A 26713-nucleotide genomic window follows, 5' to 3' on the forward strand; every position below is an offset into this window, starting at 1 on the left:
GAAGAGCTTTTAACTGAAGATAAGATGAAGAAATTGTTAAATAACACAAAAAGCAATGTCTGATCTTCTAGCGAAGAATTACCCAATTAAAGAAAAAACACGTGCTCTTTACAGCGGCACGCATACAGTTGCATCAATCATTCTTATAAGCAAAAGACATCAGCTTTCTCAAAAAATATTTCTGTCATGCATTTGCCAAGAGAACGGAAAGAAGTCCAAAAGAAACTTTCAGAGTGCTTTGCAAAACAAAGTTGAAAGTTAATCTGCAGAATTTTACTTCGATAATAATAAAACATCTCTGATTTTATTTCAAAACGAATTTTTATTTGTGGAATCAATTTTAAATAGATCTTCGCAAATAGGTTCATAAAACTTCACAATATGCCAAAATAGTTGAGATTAAGGAAAAAATATAATAAAGTATGCTTAAAACAACTAATAAAAACACATTTTGAGCAGCCTTAACAGAAGACAATTTGGCTCCACTAACTTTCTTTATGAGTACTCATTAAATTTTTATTTACATTTCTTTTTTGTTCAACATTTAACTTTCAATGGTTTTAAGAGAAACAGCACTTCATAGAGAGAATCTAAATTCGGAAAAAACTGAAACAAAATTGGTTTATACACAGGAAGTGCAATTACACTGACCTGTTGGGAAGAGAAGACCCCATTAGGCAAGGAAAATATTAGGCCAGACAGAGAGGAAAATGCTTAGCCTCCTCCTCGTAATTGTAATATTTAATAATTTGTAAATGGTAACATTTAATATTTAGTAACTTGTAATTAACAACACTTTATATACAGATTTGAAAAATAGAACTATGCTGGTATTGCAGTTCTCTGTGATTATACATTCTAAGATTGTAAATAAATAGTTTCTAAAAGCTAAAAGTGTACCCTCATAATTTTATATGGTGTCAGGAGTGTTTTGCTTTCAAAATGGAAAGTTTAAAACCATCAGAGCCGATGAAATTTGATGGAAATCTAGCTTGAAATTGGCAGAGATGGCTGTAATCATTTGAAATATATGAAGTAGCTAGTGAATTACATAATAATGAAGAGAAAGTAAGAGTTAATACTTTTCTTCATGTAATAGGAATTTGTAGTCTCTAAATATATAATACATTTCCTATAGAAGAGGGTAAAGAAATTAAATTAAGTGAAATTAAAACAAAATTTATGGAATATTGTATTCCTAAGAAAAATATTACATATGAAAGACATTTATTCTTTACTAGAAATCAAACCGCGTCAGAAACCATAGATTAATACGTAACTGACCTTCGAAATAAAGCTAGAACATACGAGTTTGCACAATTAACGGATAGTTTAATAAAGGATAAAATTGTTTGTGGTATTAAAGATGATATAGTGAGAGCAAGATTGTTACATGAAACAGAATTAACATTAGAAAAAGCTCTTGATATATGCAGATCTGCTAAAATAAGTGCACATCAAATGAAAATCATAAAAGACGAGGAAACTGCTGTAAACTTAGTGAAAAAGAAACTAAGTAAACATAATAAGAATACTTACAAAGAGGTAAATACCGATAAACAATAGACAAAAATTTGTTCTAAATGTGGAACATCTCATGAGTATCGAATGTGTCCAGCATATGGAAAAATCTGTCATAAATGTAAAAAGGCAAATCATTTCGCGAGTCAGTGTAAAAGCAATATAATAAAAAATGAAGCAGTCAAGGTAAACAAAAAAGATAGACAAATTAAATTAATAAATCATGACTCTGAGGAAGAGTTAGAATTTTATGTTGGCACATTAAACCTTAATTCAGATAACAAGGAAGAGAAAGGGACTGTTGACGTTGATGTAAATAAAAGTAAACTAAATTTGCAGTTAGATACTGGAGCAATGTGCAATGTTATTTCTAAAACCAAAGTGAAATTGCTAAATGTTCCGATACAGAAGTCTGAAATGAAAAGATTAGTTACATTCTGTGGGAATAAAATGGATACTTTAGGAAAAGTAGTACTTAACTGCCAATATGGAAAAAATAATTATGTTGTGGAATTCCAAGTTATTGACAAAGAAGTACCTTCTATATTAGGATTAAAATCATGTTTGCAACTAGGTTTGATTCAGAAAGTAATGTCTGTTTACACTGAAGACTTACTGGAGGAATACAAAGATGTATTTGAAGGCTTAGGTTGTTTGAATAGAAAATATAAAATCCAGTTAAAACAAGATGTAACACCAGTCATTCATCCTCCAAGAAAAATACCCATAGCTATACGTGATAAAGTTAAGAAAGAATTACAAAGAATGGAAAATTTAAATGTTATTGAGAAAGTAAGAGAACCAACTGAATGGGTAAATTCAATGGTCACAGTTGTCAAACCGAACAAAATAAGAATATGTTTAGATCCTAGAGATTTAAATAAAGCTATAAAACGAGAACATTATCCGATGTTAACCATTGACGAAGTTGTCACTAGAATGGCTAACACAAAAATATTTCCTGTTTTAGATGCTAATAGTGCTTTTTGGCAAATCCAGCTTGACGAAGAAAGTAGTAATTTGTGTACATTCAATACACCTTTTGGCAGAAACAAATTTAAAAGATTACCTTTTGGCATATGTTCAGCTCCAGAAATTTGCCAAAGAAAATTAAGCCAAATAATAGAAGGTCTAGAAGGCATTGAATGTATTATACATGATATCTTAATATGGGGATGTAATGAAAAGGAACATGAGCTACGACTTAAAAATGTACTCCAGAGAGCACGAGAAAATAATTTGAAGTTCAATAAGGCTAAATGTAAAATAAAATTTAATCGTGTGAATTATATAGGGCACGAGTTAAGTGAAAATGGACTAAAACCTGATTTTTCTAAAGTGGAAGCAATTGTTAAAATGCCAGAACCTACAGATGTGCCTTCGCTACAAAGATTTTTGGAATTGATTAATTATTTAGCCAAATTTATTCCTAACTTAAGTACTATTACTGCACCATTAAGACAGTTACTTGAGAAAAATGTCCTCTGGCACTGGACTGAAAAGCATCAAAAGCTTTCGAAACACTTAAAGAATTGATTGCAAAAGCACCTGTATTAAAATTCTACGATGTTAATAAGGATGTAACTCTTTCAGTAGATGCAAGTTCTGAAGGATTAGGTGCTGTTTTACTACAAGAAAACCAACCAATTGCTTATGCTTCCAGAGCTCTAACAAAAAGTCAGAAAAATTATGCTCAGATAGAAAAAGAGCTTTTAGCTATTACTTTTGGATGTTCTAAATTTCATCAATATATATATGGCAAACGTATTACAGTTGAAACTGATCATCGACCATTAGAAAGCATAACTAAGAAACCTCTTTTTAAAGCACCACAGCGATTGCAAAGAATGCTGTTAAATTTACAAAAATATGATCTAGATGTACGATACAAAAAGGGGAAAGACTTATTAATAGCAGACACTTTGAGTAGAGCAAATTTGAATACAACAGAATATAATGATGAAGATACAGAAATTTGTACACTGATTCCAGCATCTGATGACAAAATTTATGCATTGAAGAAAGAAAGTGAATGTGATGCTACACTACAGTGCTTAAAGAAATATATTCTGAGAGGCTGGCCAGAAAGGAAACATCAGGTAGAACCTCAAGTCAAAGTATTTTGGGACTACAGAGATGAGTTGACAATGGAAAATGACTTATTTTTCAAAGGAGGAAGGGTAATTATTCCTTTATCTATGCAAAAGGAAATGTTAAATTTAATTCATGAGGGTCACTTTGGTATAGAAAAATGTAAGAAAAGAGCTAGAGATGTTTTGTTTTGGCCACTTATGAACAAGCAGATAGAAGATAAAATTTCAAATTGTTCTATATGTAATGAATACCAGAACAAAAACATAAGAGAGCCTATGATACCACATGAAATTCCCAATTTACCTTAGTTGCGACAGATTTATTTGAGATTAACAAAGATGTATATTTATTAATTGTAGATTACTATTCCAACTTTTTTGAAATCTCCAAACTACCGGATACTCGAAGTCACACAATGATCAGTTACATGAAATCTCATTTCGCAAGATACGGTATACGATTGATAGTGATATCTGATAATGGACCTCAGTTTGCAAGTAAAGAATTTTCAGAATTTGCAAAGAAATACCTATTTAAACATATAACAAGCAGTCCATACCATCCACAGTCGAACGGATTAGCAGAGCGTTCAGTACAAACGGCGAAGAAATTGTTAAAGAAAGTTCAAGCACATCATGCTGATCCTTATTTAGTTTTGTTAGCTCATAGGAACACTCCAACAAATGAGATGCTAGGATCACCAGGTCAACGACTTATGAGCAGAACAAGAACAATTCTTCCTACATCTGAAGAATTACTTAAACCTGTTGTTAAAGTTGTTAAAGTTGTGAGAAATGTAAAAGAAAAAATCAACCAAGAAAGAACTAAACAGAAGTCATATTATGATCGTCATACAAAAACATTACCATCACTAAATAAAGGAGATTATGTTCGGATATATCACGATAATCGCTGGAAACCAGCAGTTGTAGAAAAAGTGCATAAGACACCTAGATCATATATACTTAGATCAGGTGGATCAGTATTGAGAAGAAATAGAAAAGATATTAGAGAAAACAGTTCAGCTGTTGATGAGAATATCAGAGGAACAGAACAAGGAGTTAATACACAGAAAACAGATGTAAAAGGATATGATTCCAGATATTCTCAAGGGCAAAGTTTAGAAGATCAACTACCAAACTCTGCTAACTCAGAAACAAGGAACGGTGAGCTAAGAACTAGAAGTGGGAGACTGATTAGAAAGCCGGCCAGGTATTTGGACTGATTTTAGTCTGTTAAAACTTTTGAACTCTTTAAAAAAACGGAAGATGTAATATTTAATAATTTGTAAATGGTAACATTTAATATTTAGTAACTTGTAATTGGCAACACTTTGGATACAGATTTGAAAAATAGAACTATGCTGGTATTTCAGTTCTCTGTGATTATACATTCTAAGATTGTAAATAAATAGTTTCTAAAAGCTAAAAGTGTACCCTCATAATTTTATAGTAATGCGAAAGGAGGCCACTTGGGAAAAAATTACACTACAGCAGTAATTTTGAAACCACTAAGAAGCAACAGAACTCTAACAAATCTCAGACTTCTGATAATTATAGTGTGATTAACAGTTCAACCTCACTACGAATATTACAATACAATATAAAGAAAGAACCAATTCAGACACTTCAATATGGAATTCAAAACCTAAGAAATTAATGCATAAATGCTACCCTAAACATTAAAACATAATGTGAAGCGTTCACGTAAAATAAATAAGTAGTAAAACTCCAATATAAAGCAACATGTGAAAAGTGACCTACAAATTATAACATTCAAGCATTTGTAGTGAAAATAAAGTTAGTATAAAACAAGAATTACCAGCCACAGATGTCTTTTTGCTCTGCACTATTTCTCCGTTCTTTTCATCTTCGTTCTTTTTCTTTCATGATATGATGTTCTGCAATCCAAGAGTGCACAAAAATGATGACAAATTACACTAGAAGAGGCCAAGAGAGGGAAAGAAGGGGGTTTTCTTCCGGAGAGGATCCGTTGGCGGCGAAGCGTATTTACTCGCCAAGCTCGTCAACGGCTAATCGGCCATGAGTTTAGCGGTGTAAAGTTACGTCAGGGGTGGCCCAAGAGCGATGCGCAGTGCAGGGAGAAAGTAATGCCACATGCGCATGATGTCATGTGGGTGACAGCGTTAGTTCTTTGCGTTAGTTTACTTTCGTTGCATCAACAGTTTGATTTGATTTGTGTTGTTAATTTGCTATTATACCTAGGCGGAAGTGGCAAATTGTTTGAGCTGGCATCCTGTTACCTGTCCAGTTATCTCATGGGCAACCACTTGCTTCCATTTCAGCTTCAAACCTCTTAGTAAAATAACTAAATAGTGATTTTCTGTACCCTTTTGATTTCTTAATGTACATTTACCAATAAATTTACGTTTTGAAATATCAAAATCAGGATTGCCAGAAATCTCCATTTCATCCAATGATAAAATACAGTCTTTATCACTAGCATTCATTTTTTCTCCTTTAATTTTCAAAGGTTCGATCATCTCACTGATGACTCCAAAATTCATTTCAAGACCTTGAAGTCTTTTATTTAAAGTGCTGTATGAAGGCACGGAAAACCTAGTCTGTGCAAGTAATTATAACCATGCTTGCCCAAAGCAAATCTAACTTTGAGGCCTTTTATTATTCCCTCGTTAGACCATTTTGCAATGCTTCTACGAGGAATTTTCAACATTGCTATTTGTTCATCTGAAAGAAATGTTTTCACTCCTTTCAGCAATTCCTCATGCTGTACTTGAAGGTCATGAAGTTGAATTTCAGTGCTATGCTATTTTTTTAAAACATTAATTTCATTTTTTTTGGTTGCTGTAAGTTCTTTCAGTAATATTTTGTTCTCGCATTGCAGAAGCGAGATCAATTCAGTCAGCTGTTTTATAAAATTCCTTAAAAGAACATCCTGGAATAAAGAAAAAATCTATATGAATAATCATCAAAGAAGGGGGGGGAACACAACAAACAAACAAAAAAGATCTGAAAGGTTTCAGATTTTAAATTACACCCAAAGGGGCCTTTTTTTAACATTTTGTGTTTTACCTTTATTTATTAAATATCAAGTTTTTCACACTTAAACTATAAAATTCAGTTCAACAGCAATATTGCAAGATCATTTTAAAATGAACATATCTTCAGAATTCCCGATTCATTGTCTCACACGCTGGAGATAAAAGTGTCTTTTCTGTACAACATTGCCATTGCTCGCTTTGAAATACTCAAGTTTGTTAATCAAAAATTCGTTAAAGTTTTACAACATATAAAATATATATTAAAACAAATTCCGAATTTCAAATTCGGTCTTCCAGATGTCCATATTCACAGTAGAATTAAGTCATTCAAAATTTGATGGCTCTAGGTACCGTTGTTTTATCAGAATGCAAAAAACATACATGCATTTATGAGTCTTCACTATATAATTTCTTTAAATATAGTACAGGATGATAATATTTGGTGGCAACAATTTGAAAAGTGATGCAGCCGTTTATAGTGTTTCAATACAAAACGAAAACAATAGTCCTTCAGGGACAAAGCCCCTTTGGATTAAATGTCAAACTTAAACAGATAATAAATCCACAAAATAAAAATGCAAGTTCCAGGTCTCTTTTCCTATACTGTGGTGGGTTTTTAAATTTGACTCTATTGTTTTCAGCATTTTCTAGATTATTTTTGTTTTATTTTCTAATATTTAAAATTTATTTCACTTAAAAATAGATTTTTAAAATTTATTTCCAGCTTTTCAAGGGATCGATTATCTCCATAATCATGAGCAATTTAATAACACAAATTATCAACTTATATCACAGCCTTCACAAATGCTGATGAAATTAATTAAAATTAATTACAATTTGGTTGCAAGATGAATCTAAAGGTTGTTTTTGCAAACAAAACTGAAATTTACATAGAGAATTTGCAACTATTGATGAAATTAATTACATTCCTTTTACCAAAAAATTACTTTATAGAACATTTTAAATGCATATAAGGAAGTAATTTAATTATACATTAGTTATCAACTTACATCAGAGCCTTCACAAATAGATGGTATTTCATTGCAAAATGAGGCTAAAGGCTGTTCTTGCAAACAAACCTGAAATGTACACAAAGAATTTGTAAATGCTGATGAAATTAATTACATTCCTTTTACCCCCCCCCCCCCAAAAAAAAGTTAATAGAAACGTTTTGTATAAGCAAGCAATTTAATAATACACTAATTATCTTACATGAGATCCTTCACAAATAGATGGCATTTTATCACAAGATGAAGTTGAAGCTTGTTCTTGCAAACAAACCTGAAATATATATATAAGAAATTTAGAAATACAGATAATATAAACTACATTCATTTTAAGAAATAATTATTTTACATAACATTTTATAATTCATAAATAGATAATAAATTGTTAACACTCAAAATTCAAAAATAATTCCATAGCACAACAGCCAGATACAGTACAGCTGTTTAGCAACCATAAGACAAACAATTTCATATTTCAGAAATCGTATAAAAATTCATTAATATATGTAAAACATATGACATTTAATAGCTGCTCAAATGAAAACATAGAATAGATTCTTTACTAGCAGCTGTTATTTAATCAGAAGGTAATGCTAAATGTTGTTGCAAACACACCTGAGATGTACTGTAATGTACACATTTGCAACCACTGGTGAAATGAAATAAAGTGCATGATTATGAAGATGGAAACATTTAAAAAAACATAGTACAGTTTACGAATAGATGTTAAGAAACTATTAAAATTTTTTAGAAGTGCAAAATGGCAATTTACATCAGATACTTCGGCAGCAAAATTTATTTCTCCAAAATATGAAGCTGAAGGTTGTGGCAAATGAACCTAAAAGAAATTATAATATATGAAATATGTGGAAGTGAAAGAAATTATAAACTCTGATCGGATAAAAATAAATACAAATAATCATTACCATTTTCAAAGTAACTCAACTTATAAAAAAGCATAAATACATTGAACTGTTCATAGCATTCATACTTCTTAAACATAAGTAAATATTACGTTAATATATTTTTTAATTTTAGAAACAGTGTTAATACTTTTTAGAAAAAGTTTATAATACTAAATATTTAATAACTGTACAAATGAAGACTTACAACAGATGGTTCAGCAACAGAAATCGCTTCAGTTGATAAAGGTAAACCGTGCAGCAAGCCACCCTGAAGATGCAAAAATTATGAAACACATATAAGTAAGGATACCTGAAAATGCTGATAAATAAAATATACTTAATGTAATTTTAATAATAAATAATATAAATAATCCTAATAAGTTTTGTAAATCTTTAAACAAAAAATAACAACATTCAGACAAGACATATAAGACATTAAAATATACATTTAAATCAATATATTATAACTATATTATTGTATTACTCAAGATTAAAATTATTAATTTCAATATTATTTCTTCTACTTACTCCATACATATTTCTCTCTATTTATCTGGAATTTAAAATTAAGCAAAAAAGCAACTTTATTTTAATACAAATTTTGATTTAAACTCTTTTGACTTTGAAGGCAATCAGATACCGGTTTCTTTCTTTTAGGAGCAAATTTGAAGAAACCAGACCCATGTATGACCGTCCTCGAAAAACTACAAAAACTACATCAAATTGAGGTTTTATGCTTAATTTTCAATATATGATTATAATAACAAAGTACATACTTAATTATATATATAACAACAGCAAAATTTAAATTTTTAAATCTAATTTTAGGGACTGTAATTACAGCTTTATCACATAATGCCTTAATTTCAATATTTTGATTCTTTTATAAAGCAATTTAGTCCATTTGTAATAAAAACATATTTTTTTTATGAAAAACCATAAAAATAAAAAACACATACATTACAAAAATGGGATGTAACTTAACGGTGCTTTGGTAAACCAATGCCTTTTAGACGCTGTGGGGTCAACAGTTGTGGGGGATTAGGCACATTGAAAAGAGTTGGCACAGCATTGGGCTTGAGTTTTTTACGCCCATCTTGCCTAGAGCATTCAAATTGATTTTCTTCAAAATGTACCTGCATATTTAACAAAAGCATGCATGAAATTTAACATTAAAATCAAAAGCACTAGTATTAAATTACAGTTACATATATTATAATAATTTAAGAATGTAATTTTCTGATAAATTAAAATTTTTTTATGAAAATAGAACAAAATTTTTAAAAAGTAATCATGTTTGTAAAACTACTTAAAACATATTTCCTGCTCACACACTAAAAATAAATTTAAAGTACCTATAGTTAAAAATACAACATTAAGATTTGCTACTACAATAAAGGATAACAATGGGATCAAAACGATTCATCGAATATTTAAATTAATATTTAACTTCTTAAAAATGTCTAAAAATACAGAATATATTTATCTTACTATAAAGAAAAAACAAAATCATTTATTATTTGGATCATACCATCCAGTTTTTAACATTGGCGCCAACTATCCGATTTGGCGACAATACATCAGAATCAAAACATAGAATGCTACTTTAAATCACCAATCGTACAGTAAAATTAAAGAAAGAAAAAGGCACATCACATTTCTAACTGAGCACAAAGTTTACATGAAATGTATGATATAAATTTTACAAACGGTATAAACTTTTCACGATAACAAAAGAAACAACATGAAACAACGATATTTTACTGCACAAACACATACACATTCCGCAGTTGATTTTGTACTTATAAAATCAGTTGATCGTCAATAACTGACAGAGACTGATTCGAACAATTTGGTGCAGCACAACCACCCATTTTTCTGAAAATTAGGTCGGAATCGATCCACAAATATGTCAAGAAATCAGTGCTAATCCAATAGCGAATACCAACAAGTTAGCTTCAAAATGGATGATGATTCAGCTCCCCTTTATAGTAGCCTTAGCGTCGGCCGGTGCGTCTTGTCTCCCGGGTGACGTCACTACCAGGAACCAATGGCACGCTTTTTCCGTTCCTGGCCTAACCTTAGTATATTAAAGAACCTTGCAGTTACGTTACAAGATATTTAAAAAGATTAACCGTAATACAAACCGTAAACTGAAAATCGTTAATAGCAATGAAAGGACTGGATATTATGTTCCCATAGATCTCCTAACTCCATATTCCCTCTGGCTTGCAGTATGCCATTTCCTGTTTGTAATGAAAAACAGCCTGTTAACGAATTTACGCGAAATGCGTTCATCGTAATTGACTGTTCATTAGCTATTTTGGTGATACATACATGTCTTCTGCATTTAAAACAGAACCAGATCATATTTGCAGATCACAGCAAATAATGAGTCTTTCATGGCAAAGTTATCAATTTGTTGAAAAATAACTTAGTGAAATTCATATCTTTCTTTAAATATGCTTTAAGAATATAAAATTAGAAAATATTCCTGTTTTTAACAGTGCAGTTTCTTGGGAAATTGTCAAAACACAAGAGAAACAAAAAGGCACTTTTACTACTTGTACCTTCATTACATAATTTCAAAATGCTTTCCAAAGTATGAGTGAAAATAAATTCTCATCACATAAATGAAATAAACAATGTTTTCATTGAAATATAAACTATTGCAACTGTTTGACTAGGTAAAAAATAAATTTTGTATAAGAATAAATTATATTCTGCTCTGACTTACTTATGCATGCATAAATAAGTGTGTGCTTATGTGTGCATGTGTCATAAAATAAAAACTAACATATCCACTATTTTTATTAACAATCATGCTAACCTCAGAAACAGTAAGGGCAGAATTTAACTTTTTTGCATGTAACTCTAACAAGCATACTATGATTCATTACTTTCCAACTGATGTTCTGTGACTGAATTCTGGTAGTTTGATTTAGGTCCTAATCTAAAAAAAGACAGCTAATTGCATGGGTGTTTTCACGGTGCTTCAATATGTTACAGGAATGCAAAGCCAAAAATCCCTTATAAGGTTCTCCTCAAAGGCACACCTTCTCTTACGCAGATTTTTTTGCATGCTTTGACATAATTAAAACACACCAAACCAAACGGATACATGCCACCAGCAATTTTAAACTCAAAATATTCCTTAACTAACCCTCAAACCCTAACCTGATTTCGGTTATTGTTATTGGAGAGCTATGCTGAGTGATCAGTGAATAAGAAAAAAATTTCATTGAAAAATCATGTAGGAATAGTTTTGTATAAATTATCATGTAAGTGTGATATTGCATATATTTATTATATGATTACTTAATTTTTTTGTTATTAATTATTTTTATTTTTTTCTTATTACGTGCTCCGCCCTTAGGCACTCCACGGAAAGGGAGGGATGCCCTGTAGAGGTCTTTTTAAGGGAAACTGGCTCGTGTCCATGTTACACATGGGGAAATCACGGAAACGCGCATGCAGCCAGCCCGTTCGCCGGGACTTGAACCCGGGATCGAAGTACCAGTGTTCAGCAGCTTTTACTGCTCGGCCGCTGGTGGGCTCATTAATTATTATTAATAATATATTTAGGCACAGTATTTCTTTTAAATTCATCTTCTGATTTTAAATCTATTTTGAATTTTCAAATCATAATTTTATCAAATAAGTTACTGAAAATGTAGTCACAATCTCACTCTATCAAATCCGAAAGTTGAGTTCAAGGATGGACAAACTATAGCCAGTGAACAACTACCTGTTTAAAGCTTCTATATATATCTATATAGATATTCTATTCAGCAAATTATCAAAATATATTTAGGATTTTACTATGCAATACATAATGTATATTGTAAATATATATTCATTTTTGTTTTGGCTATACAATGTATACTGTATTTGTATAAATAAAACTTAAAGGAATATCACATGATTTGCGCATAACATGAGTTCACATAGATATCTGTTATCTCACTTCATCGACATGTATACTGTGCTCATCGACTTTGTTACATCATGAACACAGATAAGTATAACAAGATTTAGATCTCCCACTGAAAATTCCCCAGAAAGCGAGAATTACTGATAATGTAACGAAATGAAGAAAGGTAATCTTTTTTTTTTTTGAATGTGGAAATTTTAACTATTTTCAAGTGGTCTGTTTAAATTTCCATTGAACATTAAACCTGTGCTTGATGTAACCATGAGGCTTGGGAATAGTATTCAATCTTGTTGATGTACCCACAGGGAATTACGAGATTTACTTAAGCCCTTAAAATCTGAATACTTGCATGTGCTGTATTACACAAAACAAAAGTAAGATGGCTTAGTGCAAGATGTGTTTTCGAGAAAGTTTGGCAACTGATTAACGAAATTGTGCCATTCTTCAATGAGAAACATTGTTCTGTAAAGTGTGAAATTTTAAAATATATAGCATCAATTAATTTAGAAAGCAATCACAAAAAATCAGAGTCATATTTGCAAATTTTCACAGGACTAGTAAGTGATTAGTCACAGGATTTAATTTATATTGATACAGCATGGTTTTCAACTTAGCATTTTTCACATTTCTTTGTCATATGAACAATTTAAATGTCAAAATGCAATAGTTATGAAGATAGCCTGAAAAAGAAACCTGCATTTTGAGTCTGATTTTGAGTTTAAACACAGATTTCAATGCAATTCAAATGTAACTAGAAATTTTCAGCATGCCTTGCAATATAAACTATGAAGCCGTGAGACCACATTTGCAACTTGAAGTAATTTATTTACAGTCTGACAATCACTTGAAGCAGTTGTTTCTCAGTGTTCCAAAATTACAGTTGTTCAAATCATTATATAACTACATATACATGGGAATAACAAAAAGTAGTAAAATTTATCACAGATTTGCACACGTTGGGTGACTCTTTTCTTTTGACGATATTCTTAGCATATGCTATGTTACAAAATGCTGGTTATCAAAATTAATCTCCAAAATAGATAACTTATTTATTTTGATAATTTCAAAATATTTTTCTATTCAACTACATAGAGATAATCAAATGAAGAAAATTCCCAAAGCCTGTGGAAACTATCCAACATTACAAAAAAAATCATAAAACAACAGTCTCCTATTCAACTTATATAAACAAAGTAATTGTTCAACTTTACACAATCCTAAACAAGTCTTTTAACTGAAGACTAACTTTATATCATTGGTCGGTGCAAAGTTTTGTAAATGCGTATATTACAAATATTTTCAATAACACATTAAAAACACTTAAAAATAAATAGCAATGTCTCCGTAAAATAATGAAACAAACATGAATGCCAAAGTGAAGACTAGATGTCATGCCATAGTCATTTGAAATACATTGTATTGACACACATTTCACTTTGGAAAGAAGAAAGTCCATCTCAAAAAAGATGTTTGGAAACTTATAAGAAATGATCAGCAAATTTACCTTAAAATGGACGTAAATCAATGCTGTATACATTACTGCATTTTAGAATATCCAAAATGAGAATGAAAAAAGCAATATTTTCATTGATTTTTAGGAAATAGCATATGCTGTTGACAAATTCATATGTAAACTAGGATAATTCTAGTTCCAGGATATCGCTGAAATTATTTCTCCTTAAAACAGATGTGAGAAAAAACCAGCACTTGCAGCATTCTAGACCTTTCATCAGGCCTGATGAAATTAAACGCAGTAACATCATTTTCTTTTGAATGATGCATTCAGGTGTATGAGAAAGGCAGATGAAACACTTCTCAGAATTTTGTATCATAAATGAGTCGTAAATGCTTTGCTTATATTATTCCAAGCAGTAATAGCTTTAGGGGCCATGACAGTGTGATGGCCCAAGATACTGAGTACTGAAGATTCAAACTAGGGTCAAACTACCAGTATCCAGCAACTGTATTGCTGAACTGCTTGTGAACTTGAACAAAAGTATGAATATCTTGTTAGTGAAACCCATAACGTAAGAAAAACGGCACACTAGATAAAATGTTCAAGATTAATGGTCGATTTTGTTATGAATCCCATGGTTCTGACATGTTTTAAATATACTCCTTCCACACGGATAGAAGCTGAATGATCATTGTCCTGCTTACTACAGATATAACCTTTCAATGTATAATCTGAAGGAAAGTTTAGGTTATTCGAATATGGCAAAGCATACCAGCTGTTGACCTGAAGAAGGATGCCTTTATGAACATTCTAAGGGAAACTGGCTTGTATTTGCATTACATATGAGGAAAACTAGAAAAATCAACCATGCAGCCAGCCCTTTAACCATGATATGAACACAGATCAAACTACCAGTATTCAATGTTCTTAAGCACTAGTAGGAAAAATCTAACAAAATGCTTGCAATATCATGCAATCAGAAGTTCACTAAATGTTGCACAGCAGGATTACTTTTTCAAGTGTCGAGGATGAGAATACTTAATTTTGTTTTGTTTATATAGGTATTTGGTCATGGTATTATTCATTACATATATTTTCTGTTGTTCATACACATACTAATATTTTAGTACATTTAAAAGTGTCTTTTTCATTAAGTGCTTTGCTTGTCAATATTCCCAAAATTGTGTTTCATATGTTAAGTGCTACTGTACATATAATAGATTAATGGATTCATTACAAAATAATACATTTCAAATATCCATTTTATGCAAGCAATTTTCAAAGTTATTTTTTGAATTTACTTGCTGATAACTTAAAATATTTTATTTTGAAACAACTGCCTTTTTCACAATAAACTGGACATTGCCAAGAATCTTCAATAATATTCAAATCCTTTAGAGTAGCATTGTAAATAAAACTATAAGAACATTATACATTTTGTTATCTTTCAAAAGTCAAACTTTGATTAATTACTCAAAGCAGTGGTTTACTAACTTTGATGACCAATAAAAAATCTTTAAAAATTTTTTTTTTTAAATCTCATCTCAGAGAACCAATAATACTTTTTTTAATTCATTATTACTTCTTTATTTCGGCTCATTTCGGATACCCGGCTCTTGGCTGAATTTGGCGAGTTTTTGGCCGCCATCTTGGATTTCAGAAATGCGCCAAAAAGCGCATTTCGAAATCCAAGATGGCGGCCAAATATTGTTTTCCCTATCCGAGGGAAGTGGACAGGGAAAACAATTCTGAACTGCCAAAAGGAAAAATTGAACTTACCCTTGTTCATGTTGACATGATGACGCCTGACATTCCCTATTTCTTCAATGTTGTACAACATAGTTAATGTTATATTACTAAGCATGATATGATAACTTACTAATTGTAATTCAGTCTAAAGTAATAGAACAAGAAATTTTAATTAACGTGTACTTTAACGAGTGAAATGTTTTGCATGAAACGCTATAGGGCGAAGAAGTACTTACGCTCAAACTGTAAACAATCGATTTAAAAGAAAGCTTCCAACCTAAAAATTTGACTTGCATGTAATTTCGGCATTATATTATTTGGCATTTAAATTAATAATGAATTTATATTTAAATTAATTATGTTATGCAAAAGAAGTATTTCAATCAGAATTTTTACGTAAGAAACTTTTCTAATTTTAAGTTCTTTACCTAGGTACTCCCATGCATGAGAGGTGACAGCTTAGCCCAACGTACGAGGGTTTATCCTGAAATATTACCAGGTCACTTTCAACGAAATGACAGCAATATTTCACAGAGGAAAAGAACATGCCTAGCTGACTGGATTCCACCCCGACTTAAATACAGCAAGCCAAAACATATCTAATGCCGTTTTTCCAAGATGGAGTCGTCCGCTTTTTCCCAAAATGGCGTCCCAATTCAAAGAGTGGGAGACTAGCGTCTACATTCCAAAACGGCACGAGAAGCTAGACTCTGCGCCGTACCCTTCTGATGTTGGCCAATTATGTTTGACTTGAAAAAGACGTCATTTATAGGCGGAGTAATCGTGAATGGCTGACGATGTAAACGTGAAAGTGTTCAGATAGTTTTATAGTCTAATATAACTTTCTTTTATAATCTCAAGTTTTCCATACTATATTAGATTATTATGCCTTCTGAAAGTATCTCCTGGTGCTGCTTGTTTTTGCATTTTGGCGGTTGCTGAATCATTGATTATTTAATCCTAGTTTCAAAAATAATATTTTTACATGTTAACTTTTATATTAACATAAATGAAATAATTTATAGGACATCACAGTGTTTAAGCATCTGTGCCATATAAAAAATATCTGTACAATTAGTTATTATTCTATCAGTTTATGAATGCAATGGAAGCACTTCCGCAGAGAACCCGGTAAATGTAAACATCGCCAACTTTGGCGATAATAGTTCAAACCTGGTAACCTAGCTAATTCATCCTATTCGCTTATGCGAAGGTTGTCGTTGTTCGCATTTGGAGATTTATATTATTTTTCTCTTATTTTTTATTATTTTTTCTGAATTTTTTAACAACGAATAGATAGAAATATTTTCGCATAATTAAAGAAGTTTTCGTCGAAAGATGCCGGTTCTCAGGTCGTCAGTTCGGGATCAAAGGAAGAAATTATGGCGGGAGGGGTGAATGCTAATTTGTAACATGGCTGTTCACGTTATGTTCTTAATTATTAACAGCTGCAAGCACGCAGAACCATGAGGTTTCCAACCCCTATAATAATTTTAAAATGTATAAAGTTCTAGTTTTATTAAAAATGCTACTGAAGAAAATTTGATTACTGTTGAAGGTTATTTGTATTGTGAAATATATTATGAAAAAGGATAGGTATTTGTTTCAACGTAAAATGCTTTAAGCTGTATGCAAGTAACTTGAAAAAAAAAAATACTTAAAAGTATGTAAAATGGATATATTAAAGGTCATGCATTCATTAATTTATTACATGGGCATGGCTCTTACCAAAATACATCAATCAACAGGCAAAGTACTTAATAGTGAAAAAAGACATTTGTAATAGAAATATTAGTATTCTATATGAATTAGAGAAAATACATATAAGTATATTGTAAACGTAAGTATAAGAATACTAATTGTTATTTTTTAAATGAATTTTTACTTCCCGTTATGTTTAATACATTGTTTTCTGTGCTAACTTGAATTTAACAGAAATTTATTTTCGTATATCACGTTTAACCTGTTAGTTTCATATCTACATACTTATTATCTGTGAATTTTTACTACCATTGTCTGCTAACTTGAATTTACATCACTAAAAACCACGTTTACAAAATATCACGCTTACGGCTCGGCTCATTGGCGAGTAAAACTGCAACTGCGCCAAAGGGTTCTTTCCCGAAGCGCCAACGAGTTCTCTGCGGATGAAAACCCAATGCAATTTATACAGAATCACTATCAAACTTCAGTTAAAAAAAAAAAAAAAGATTTATTGCATAATGAAAGTTTATAAATGATTAATTCTGAACTGCAGTTCAGTGCCACATGAAGTTGCTGTTTTCGTTCTTGAGATAACATAAGGAACTATTTTGTATAAGGAAATAATTTAACTAATTTTAAAGCTATAGGAAAATATGCATTGTGTGTAATAAGGATGACGTTTTTGGAGCATTGTATGAATGAACAGCTTAATGAGCTTTTTTGTTAATAAAAAAAGGAAGTAGATGACTGTGAATGCATTTACAAGTATTCAACATTCTAGATAAAAATTTTCTATGAAATTAATAAAAAGTTGGATACACATTATTATTAATAAATGTTAAGTTTTTTTTTTCTCACAAATCTGAATAAAGAATTAAAGTTTTGGGATGAAGCATTCGAAATTACCTACAACATTAAGCACATGCACAAAATTTTCATTATGTATTTTTATTATCTATAAAATATTCAACAAATAATATTTACAGCAAAAATTTAAAAAAAAAGTAAAATCTTTGTTATTATGTGATTGACAATACATATTACATTAGTCAGATGTTATTTTCAAAAGTTTGATTATTTACAAATGTTTTCTTTAATCATAGCACACTTTCATTTAGCAAACAGATTTCCTGGCTGAAATTAGCTCTTAAACATCTTAAAAGTTCTAAAGCGACTTGAAATAATAATTTAATCTCTCATAGTTTGTTCTAAATTATTAATATAGAAAGAAAGAAACTTACAGGAGCAGTTAACATATTTTTCTTTTTGAGGTTATGGAATATGAACATGACCTAAATTAAAATTGTGCTTGTAGTACTCGTATGTGTTGTAGTACTGTATTGAAATTTTATTTTCGTAAATTTTAATATTTATGCTAGCTGTACATGTCTGTCCACACTTTTTAAACCTTGAGCTTTTAGTTGCCATATTCTTTTCCCTTCAGATTTATAAAATCCAATTCGGCTACCTGTCATAGTTAGAGAAGAATGGATTTTGAATTTTTTTTCCCCTATGAGCTATTTATTACAAAGGATGTTCTGGTATTTCTTTCCTCATCATGTAACCATTCATAAAAAGCTCTATAAAAAATTAAAAGCAATTGATAATCCATTATTTCTACAAAATTTTAGACAGTAAAAATTTATCTAATAACAATATGTTAATTTCATAATATGTAATAAACATATATTGTAATTTTGAATCAGCATCTTGTTAAAATATATGTAGTATTATAAAAACCAATTTTAACCTGTATATGTTAAAAAAGAATAGGAAGTCTATAGTTGTTTTTAACATAGTCGGTCATTTAAAAAATTCCGTCATTTTTAGTGGCTGAATTTAAAATTACATCATACAGAAAGCACCCACAATGGATCACTTATGTAATCGCTATCATTCTCACATTTTCTCATCTGGAAATCAGCTTATAGGTGACTTAGAAGCCAAATATTGTTCAATATACTGTTTAACATGTTTCAAAATATTTCACAGCTAAGAAATGTTAGAAGTACTGAAATATTTTAATGCAATGTTATTGTGTCTAAGATGTAAGGCAGATGAACTAGAACATGCAAAACAAGTATCCTGTTTTTTTGTTATGTGTTTCAAGAGACACGTAGGTGGTAGTTATCATTCAACAGTAAGAACTTTTCTCTATTTATAAATCCAAGCAGCCACTGGTAGTTTGATCCAGTTCAAATCTCTGCAAAATTGCTAACTGCAGTCATTCATGTAATTTTCTAAATGTGTAATATGAATATACAACCAGCTTCCCTTAAGAGGCCCCCATGATTATATCTCTTTCCTTTATCAGATAGTCGTAATGTGCTTTATCTGATCAATCCAAATTAATCCTGAAAAATGATTTTTGAATATTTCTGAGGGCAATATCTATATTTAACATTGGAACTACTCTGATATGCACCCTCAAGTCGCCAAATAACTTCACGCTGCCATATTACTATCTAAATTTTTTGTCTACATTTTGAACTTTTAGCCTAAAATGTCTCCAAAAACGCGGTTTTCGCACATGCAAAAACTACGTTTTGAACACACAATTTAGCTAAAAATCCGAAACAAAAACAAAAAATTTAGATAGCAAAAACGTAAAGTTTCTAACCAAAAATATTTGACAAGAATCCATGTACACAGCAACATGTTTTAACTTAAAAAAACATCTACGAATTGCACAATGTAGGCAACGAACGAATCTACAAACTACGCAGACCTCGCTTTAATAAATTAACATAACAACAATAAATTTCAAATACCATGTACACAGCATCCTGTTTAAACTTGAAAAAAATTCTACGAATTGCACAATTTAGGTAAGGAAGGAATCTACGATCTACGCACTCCTCGCTTTAATAAAATAACATAACAACAATAAATTTCAAATAATACCATGTACACAGTGTTCTTTTTCAACTTTAAAAAACATCTACGAATTTTACAGTCTAGACACTAAACAACAAAATAAACTAAAATAAATTTCAAAAAATTTAAAAAACAACAATAACGACAGAAATCCATACTAAAGAACCAATGAACATAACATTCTACAAAATAAGAAGAAGGATAAAATAAAATGCACTTACCATGAATTAATGCGTTTTCGAATAGCAGAAATATAAATTTCATACCGCCTTTAACATGCCGCCACGTAATCAATATCGTATTTACATGACAGTCAGACACACTATCCAGAAAATTTATACTATGGTTCACAAATAAATAAAATCACAAATCCCTACTTCTATTATGCAATGCCATTAAAAATAATCTCCCAGACCCTCTTTCTAGACTTCCAAATACCCACTACCCCTCAACAGGATAGCCACAATCATATTTCCTTTTGCCGAACTTCAATTCAACAACTACCATTTTATCTTTCCCTCCCATCTTCTCAGACACAGAGGCGAACCAACGAGCTCCAGCGAAAGATTTTTCAACGTCAACAGGGTTGCCATAGAACATGCAATCGTGCCAAAAACCAGCGCAGAACACATATCGCCACATTTGGTGAAATTAGGCCGTATATTAGAGTTGTACTTTAACATTATGTCTTTCAGACAACTAACTACCTACACAGAAGAAAAAAATATCTGGGACCATGGGTGGTAATTTTCCAGAGGGTTCATTGTATATGTATACTTTAAAGCTTTGCCAAAGACAGGGGTTATGTCATTAACACACTGCACATACAGCAAAATTACATTCCGCAAAGACCAACTTTTTATGGGAAAAAAGTGGGTTAGGTATATTTCAGATTAAGAAAGCATGAATACTTAATACAAACCTTAATATTATTGTAATTAAAAGGCAAAAATGAAACAAATGGTAATGGAAATAATTTCTATTACTGCTTAATAAGTAGGTACATGATACAATTATTTTTTTAAATGGCTGCTGATTTTTGTTTGGGACAATACTTGATACAACTTATTAAATATATTGTGATAAGGAGTGCAGTTTTTGAATTCCTCTCAGTGTTTTTTTCTTTCTTCACTTCGGTCAATCTGTATTCCAAAATCAGACGTTTCCTGTGTCTTTTTTAACAATTTGTTTAACTTCTTGTACATTAAAAGCATTTCATCTTTCCCTCTATTGCTGCTTTCATAGTTCAGCTGCTGTTTAGTTAATAATAAAGTAAAATCATTCAGTTCTTAATTTGTTATTTCAGAATTATCATTCTTGACTAATGTTTCTATTTCTCCTTCCATATATGAATATTCCTTTTGCAGTTTTTATGATTTCCTTGGCTTCATTTTCACTCGATGGAAATCCTTTAAAATTGTTCATTGGCCAGAGCAGAAGCCAGAAAACATTCATGGTCGATGAATTCACTTATTCCCATGGGCCTTCAATCATTTCTATGCAGTGTCTTATGTTGAATTCGCCAACTAGCAGCCGAGCGGTAAAGCCGCTGAACACTGGTAATTCGGTCCGAGGTTCGAATCCCGCGAATGGGCTGGCTGCATGGGCGTTTTCATGGTTTTCCCCATGTGTAACGTGTATATGAGCCAGTTTCCCTTAGAAAACCCTCCACGAAGGCATCCCTTCCCTTAGGCATATAGCCCTTGAGACTTTTCCATAATCACACACTTATGTTGAATTTCTTCCAAAAATGCCTTTAGTGTGCTTTCTTTTGTCTAGTACTTTATTTGCAAAGATGTAAACATGCCTCTTGTAACACGCTTTGAATGTTCTTATAATTCTTTGATCCATTGTTTGGATTAAGGGAGTTGAGTTTGGTGAAGAGAGGAGAACATTACAGTTCAGGTTTTGTTATTCTATGTAATATCTGACTTTTTTAATGAATGAATTTTCAAACCAGTCATTAAAGAAAACTATTGCAATATTCCTATAACTAACTATTGCAATAGTTTATATATAATATAAACTAACTGCAAATATTCCGTAATATAACATGCTGCATGTAATTGGAATTCTCACATTGGACGAATTAAATTGATACAATTAAGATAATAAGATAATGCATATAAGCAAATTTGTGTTCTCAGTGTGTTTACTATAATAACAAGGAAATGGGAAGAATGCATTGAAAGAAAACTTAAGCATTCATTTTTCTTTCATTAAAGATTATTTTGGAAATATGCTAAAGATTAAGATTACTTAAAACTCAGTTTTTAATTACAAATATGAAGGGGGAAAAGTTTGTTAGACAGTAAATTCTTTAGTCCACTAACTTCACATTTGTAATACTAAAAGGAGAAAAGCATGTATTATAAAAGGACTATTTTTCCAATTTCCAATAAATGGTTTATGAACATATCTGTTCAGTTTGATTCTTTAAAATCCACAAAATATGTTATGTAAACTGAAAGGTAAATATACTGAAAAAAATTTAATGCAGATGACAAAAATCTAAGTATGATCAGTTTTAGGTATTCAAAATAAGTAAACAATCTAAAAGAAAGCAACATATATGAGATAAGAAAATTGTGAAGCAATGTAAAATGGTATGTACATTTTAGTGAATGAAAGCAAAAAAAAAAAAAAAAGAATTAATACAATTAAATCTCCTTGCATCATGTCTAGCAGGGAAATTTAATGTATCGATACCAGTTTTTGGTGCTCTTCGGTTAATGGGACCAGATTCAGAAATGTATGGATGTATGTGTTCATGTGCATATGTATGTATGTGTGTGGTATAACTTCATCACTCAATACATAAATTTTAATAACTGTATGTATTATATATACAGTATGTATATTTATCAGTATATTTTTCAGTTTTGTTGTCTTAGTTTTTAAAAATTGGGTACTCGTCTATAATTGGGATCAGATTCAGAAATGTATGTATGTGCATTTCTGAATCTGATCCCAATTATAGAGGAGTACCCAATTTTTAAAAACTAAGACAATGAAACTGAAAAATATACAGTGTTATTAAAATTTATGTATTGAGTGATGAATTTATACCATAAACGTAGTTTTCAAGGAGCATAAATATGCAAGAGATCCAAAAAGACTAACTGGTACGTTAATGTTTCAATAATTTTGTAATTTGCAAGTGGAATGTCGGTAAGTCTTTTGGTATTACTGATAATAAAAGATAAAGAGCAAGATTTATAACATTTCTCGCATCGTTAAGATCCGAAAAAGTTTAACAACGATTAATTCAAGCATAGCAAAGAAGAAAATAGCACTTTTTCAGTAATTTTATTTTCCTTAAAATGAGAGAAAAAATTAAAGTACTGCGTACTCAAATAAATGTAAGGTGAGGAATGACAACTTTGTCTTCATGGGAATGACAGATTTAAACTTTTACTTATAATTTCATACTTAAGCAGATTGTCTAAATGTTCTCTATAATTCATTATTGTAGAGAAGCTTCCAAACAACCTTCTTCTCCGCATTTAATGTGATTCAGCTCACTTCAAAATTTGTGCATGTTGCGTAAATGTTTTCTAAGTTGCACCCACGGAGTATTAAAGTATACTCCATAGTTGCACCCTATTTTTTAAACTTTTTTCGCAATACATGCAAAGCACACACTCTTCCGAAGAAGACATGCCGTACGCATTCAATCACTACCAAAACATACAACTGTCAGATAGATAGTCAACAGTTAAAACGGACCATCGCGTCAAAGAATATGTTCAACTTTCTTTGATCGCGTCACGTAACAGAACACCACGCCCACAAGCTGATGTCATCGAGAAGTCTAATTTAATTGGCTAGCTACATGAGGGTACAGCGCGGAGTCTAGCTTCTCGTCAAAACGGCAGCCTATGAGAGAGGCGATTCTATTATTTTCATCGGGGAGTATGGAAGTTAGAATGGTTTTCTAAAGAACGCCAACAGCAGTGCACGATGTTTGCTTACATTAGGAAGTTCAGAAAATTGCAAAGGTGGATTGCCTTAGTTTTTGCGGTTACTTTCAGGGAAATACTAGGCAGTTTTTATTGGTTTGCTGATAGAGGGCGAATAGATAATTTACCTTTATAAATCCGCGTTTATCTATTTAAACTTCAGAAGATTTATGATGAAGTGAATATATTCAACACAACAGAACGCAAGCTTAAGACTTGTAAATCTTTTAAAAAACAACACATCGATAATTAAAAATATTATTTATAGTTCATCATTAAAAACTTTTTATAAATGCATAGTTATCATATAATTAACAATTCATCCATGCATTATCTCATTATTTATTATAATTAGAAGAGATGATATTTTTTACAGTAATGTTTAAAAATTTGCTGTTGTCTTTTAAAAGATTTACAAGTCTTACGATTGTGTTCTGTTGTGTTAAATATATTCTCTTCATCTTAAATCTTCTGAAGTTTAAATAGATAAACGCGGATTATAAAGGTAAATTGCCTATTTACCCTCTATCAGCAAACCGAAAAAACTGCCTAATATTTCCCTGTAAGTAATCGTAGAAACTAAGGCAATCCACCTTAGCAATTTTTTGAACTTCCAAATGTAAGCAAACATATAGTCCACTGCCATTGCATTCCTCAGAAAACCATTCTAACTCCTCTACTCCCCGATGAAAATAATAGAATCGCCTCTCTCATAGGCTGCCGTTTTGGGATGTAGACGCTAGTAGAGAGGGAGAGGGGTAGGAGTTGAACTACGGTGCTTAACCAACAGGGTGCCTGGGCGCCATAGCCCTACCCCTCATCGAATAACATGATAAAAGTTTCGAATTATGAGAAATATAACTAAATGTGCTAAATAATTAAAACATACTTTTTCCTTAAGTACCTAATTACTAATCCATACATAATTAACTATTTTTAACAACTATTTCACAGAAGAATACATATGGAGATTCTTTGGGCGTGGTGAGCGGTCATATCAAAGAATGTCTATGCAAAAACAATACATATTCTTTGGTCATATCAAGGAGGTTAGAATAGAAGGAGGGAAGGTTCTACTCAAACGGTGAGGCTTGGCGGCCATGTTCCTTTTATCGCTGTGACTTGTGCAAGGAAGTCTGTAATTGGGATATTTTTTTTTCTTTTCTTTTTGAAGCATGTCATCTTGTGTTGTATATGGATGCACAAAAAGATTTTTGAAAAAGATTCCTGGGATTACTTTTCACGCGTAAGTATTGATTTTCTTTTTTTTTATGTAATTTGATAACTATGGTAAAAAAATATCACAATGTCATGTTGTTTTTTTTTTTCCAGATGTAAAAAAGGGACTTAATAATAATCAAAATATGTTAAATACATTTTAATGTTTCTGTTTATAGCTGGAATCTTTGTTCCTTAACACACAATGATGTATGCTAGGATTTAAACTGTATAGTTTGAACGTTTTAGGTAATTCGTTTGATAATTTTCATGAAAAATTAAGACACCAATTGTTACTATTTTTATGGTTTTTAAAGGTATTAAATAAAGTAATGCTTTTCTTTATGCATTAATTATTATTCAATTTAAAATTTTTGAACTGTTAAGAATATAATTTGTGCATTTGATCAAGATAAACTAACTTTTCTGTTGTTAAAATGTTTTTGCATAAATTTACAAATTTGTGGGCAGTATAGCAATAAAAGTAAGTAAAATATTTACACAACTGAACATGTGTAAAGATGTATCCAAAAGTATAGGTATATTTCTCTAATTTAGCTTAATTCAAGCCAATTTCTTTCAGATTCTTAAATATGAAACGCGTATAAACTGAAATCACATAATTCACATGAATCTGTTTTATTTTATTAATATTTATATTCTTGTTGTTATAAGATTGTTAGTTGTGAAAAGAGTTTAAAACTTTCATTTTAAAAAAATGCAACCTGTGACTATTTTTTTAGATAATTATCTGCTATTAATTTCAGGTTAAATATGAAAAATTTAAAATTAAATATATTTTAAATGATTCTTTAAAATTTTACAATACTGTGAATAAATCAGAAATATCACTTCTTAAAGGAAAAACTGGAAAGTACACCCACAGGTTGCTAATAAAACCTAAACAAATTCTATTTTTAAAGGCTTTAATGTTATGCACATGCATTTAGATTTCGAACTATTTCTTAATGATTTTCTGTACGTAGTAAATTACGGGTATTATCATCTTTATAAGATATCATATATAAAATATGTAAAATTTCATTATAAATTTTACATATATTTAGTGGAAAATACATGCACGGAACAGCTTAAAAACACGTACTTTTCACTGACGTAATGCAATGTTTTGAAGTTACAAACATGGACGCCGCTTGTTCGGTGAAGTTTCATTTCCCGATAGTGGAGGAAACTGCGAACCCTCCTCCTTATATTCTAACCTCCTTGGGTCATATCCGTTCTCCAAGGTGATGTCGTCCTCTTT

General features: G+C 30.9%; 4 long non-coding RNA genes across 7 annotated transcripts in view; 2 read left to right on the plus strand and 2 right to left on the minus strand.

Moving 5' to 3' along the window:
- The window catches only part of LOC146993178 (uncharacterized), an 880479-nt gene that overhangs the window by 695289 nt on the left and 158477 nt on the right, over window positions 1–26713 (plus strand). The window lies entirely within an intron of this gene.
- The window catches only part of LOC146993183 (uncharacterized), a 175237-nt gene that overhangs the window by 52164 nt on the left and 96360 nt on the right, over window positions 1–26713 (minus strand). The window contains exon 3 of one of the 3 annotated variants that reach the window (XR_015038295.1): window positions 5437–5554. The exons of the other annotated variants lie outside the window; for them this stretch is intronic. This is a non-coding gene — a long non-coding RNA (uncharacterized LOC146993183). The remainder of the gene's footprint in view (window positions 1–5436; window positions 5555–26713) is intronic. 3 annotated transcript variants of the gene reach the window in all.
- On the minus strand, window positions 7768–8973 carry LOC146993184 (uncharacterized). The gene is made up of 3 exons (XR_015038485.1): window positions 8755–8973; window positions 8417–8482; window positions 7768–7918 (listed from the first exon to the last, which is right to left on the minus strand). It is a non-coding gene; the product is annotated as an uncharacterized LOC146993184 (long non-coding RNA).
- LOC146993185 (uncharacterized) lies at window positions 15301–18136 on the plus strand. Its single transcript, XR_015038300.1, has 2 exons — window positions 15301–15984; window positions 16121–18136. It is a non-coding gene; the product is annotated as an uncharacterized LOC146993185 (long non-coding RNA).

The sequence above is a fragment of the Stegodyphus dumicola genome, chromosome X1 (genome assembly GCF_044657685.1).
Source record: "Stegodyphus dumicola isolate Sdum_Otavi_A_Nest chromosome X1, ASM4465768v1".
NCBI lineage: Eukaryota > Metazoa > Arthropoda > Arachnida > Araneae > Eresidae > Stegodyphus > Stegodyphus dumicola.